The sequence below is a fragment of the Osmia lignaria genome, unplaced genomic scaffold, assembly GCF_051020975.1.
Source record: "Osmia lignaria lignaria isolate PbOS001 unplaced genomic scaffold, iyOsmLign1 scaffold0001, whole genome shotgun sequence".
NCBI classification, from domain to species: domain Eukaryota; kingdom Metazoa; phylum Arthropoda; class Insecta; order Hymenoptera; family Megachilidae; genus Osmia; species Osmia lignaria.
Genome location: NW_027478158.1, coordinates 31,780,001 through 31,782,500, shown reverse-complemented (window position 1 = coordinate 31,782,500; position 2,500 = coordinate 31,780,001). Strand labels below are relative to the sequence as shown.

General features: G+C 40.3%; 1 pseudogene; it reads left to right on the top strand.

The window, feature by feature from the left end:
- The window catches only part of LOC143306187 (large subunit ribosomal RNA), an 8,705-nt pseudogene that overhangs the window by 3,582 nt on the left and 2,623 nt on the right, over positions 1-2,500 (top strand).

Here is a 2,500-nt window from a genome sequence, read left to right as displayed (position 1 = left end):
TCGCAATACCAAGTTGCTTGAGCGTGTTGATCTGACGATACGAGTGTCCGAGTCAGAAACGTTGTTATGCCCAGAATGTAATAATGAAGGCCATCATATCTCCTTTGTCAAACCAAAACAACTAGCAGATCACTGCGACACTGCCCACCCACATTTAAGGACCCAATGGGAATGTTCTGCATGCAAGAAAAGATTTATGAAAGTGCACGGTCTATTAATACATAAGCATAGGTGCAAAGGACCACAAGAAAAGGCAATCTTGCCCTTTAGATGTGAGCAGTGTCCCCTTACATTTGGCAGTCAATCAGGGCTAGCCCAACATGAGAGACATGAGCATCCCTCTCTGCGTAACCTAAAAAGAACTCAGGCAGCCACAAGGCCCGCTAGGGAACGTGTAAACTATGCGCAAGTCTGGTCGGACGAAGAAACTAAAACACTAATAGAGTTGGAAGAAGAATTCAGTAAAGACCCAAGTATAAAACAAATAAATAGAAAGATAGCTGAATTCCTACCCGGCAAGACCGCTAAACAAATCTCTGATAAAAGGCGCCACTTAAAAATCGTAAAAGATAGAGGTGATAACGATGAGGATGATGCGATGACTGAATTAGATGAAATAACAACAGATGAAATTGCCGGGCAAATCATTACAAATACACCTGAAGGCTCTAGCTTAGATATAAACAGTCAGGCGGCAACAGATCTAACATATAAAGATAAGCTTACACAGGCTATAATTGATACTGAATTCCCCGATGATTGGATACAAATTATGAATGAAATAAAAACTTGCGCTGAAGCCCCTGATACACAGGCGGAAAATATTAACAACATAGTAGGAAAAATAACGTCCAAGTTATTGGCACAGCCAAAGGAAAAAACTAAATCAAATAAGCGCAATAACAAAAGAGAAACTCAGACAATAAACCAAAATAAACGTAATAATAAACATCGGAAAGGGCATAAAGCCCAACGTAGACAGTTCGAATTTGCTAGATGCCAAGAATTGTATACAAAATGCCCAAAACGTTTAGCTGATATGGTCACTAGTAATGACCTATCATTATTTGATGCCGCTAAACTGCCGCCCAAAGCAGACGTCGAAAGACTTTATGGAGACCTATGGAATCAGCCAGGTCCTGACGTCTCTTTTGCAGGCCAGGATGAACCTCTAATTAACGCCAGTATTATATTCGCTCCAATAACGGCTGAAGAAATCGCTAAAAAGACCAATAAAATCGCCAGTACTTCCGCCCCTGGTCTAGATAAAATAAAAAGATACCACTTAAATCACAAAGATATTAAAACAGTCCTTGCAGCGTACTATAATCTCCTTCTTTTAAAAGAATATTATCCGATAAGCTGGCGAAGTAATCGGACTGTTCTTATACCTAAGCCTGGTAGAGATAAAAGAGATGTGAAAAATTGGAGACCATTGACCATTGGCTCTATGTTGACCAGGATCTTATCGAGTATACTAGATACCCGCCTTAGAGCTGTCATCCAACAACATCCACGACAAAAAGGTTTTGTCCCAACAAATGGATGCTATGCTAATGTTACTGCCCTAAACGCGGCAATTGAAGCAGCCAAAATAAACGGGGGTGTTTGTATGGTGGCTGACATTGAAAAGGCCTTTGATACCATACCACACGCAGCACTTAGATCGGCCCTGCAACGGAAAGGTATACCAAATTCTGTGTCTCGATTTATTGTGGATATGCAAACCAATTGCACCACTATAATTAAAACGCGAGACGGTGACACAGCAATTGAAATTCGTAGAGGAGTTAAACAGGGTGATCCGCTGTCCCCACTTCTTTTCAATCTTTGTATAGAGTCACTTTTGGAAACCCTTAACAACACTACAGAAGGGATTCAAATCGGAGAGAATAAAATATCAGCTCTCGCGTTTGCGGACGACCTTGTAACACTAGCAGCCAATAAAGATTCTGGACAGCAGCAATTGAAGATCATATACAACTTTTTAAATAAACTTGGGATGAGGCTATCTATTAACAAATGCACAGCATTTGAGATAGTCTCTGGTAATAAAACGTGGTATATGAGAGACCCAAAACTTCAACTAGGAAGGGAGGAAATAAAAGCGGTAACCCCCGATGAAACTTTTACCTATTTGGGCACGATAATTAGCCCATGGCGAGGTTTAATCGATGGGTTTGAACACCAGGCATTTGAGGACATGATAAAAAGAGTGCGCCGTTTGCCACTCAGACCGCTTCAAAAGATTGATTTGCTAAAAACGTATTTATTTCCGCGATATATGTATTCTCTCATAACTAAACCACCGAGTATAGGCACCCTTAAATTAATTGACACAACAATACGAACGCAAATTAAGGAAATCTTGCATATTAGTCAATCAGTAACGACAAACTTCATTTACGCACCAATGAAGTCGGGTGGCCTTGGCATACAAGAGGTGCAAAAACAGGTACTAATAGCAGCACTTAGAAATGGACTTAAAGTAATAACAAAT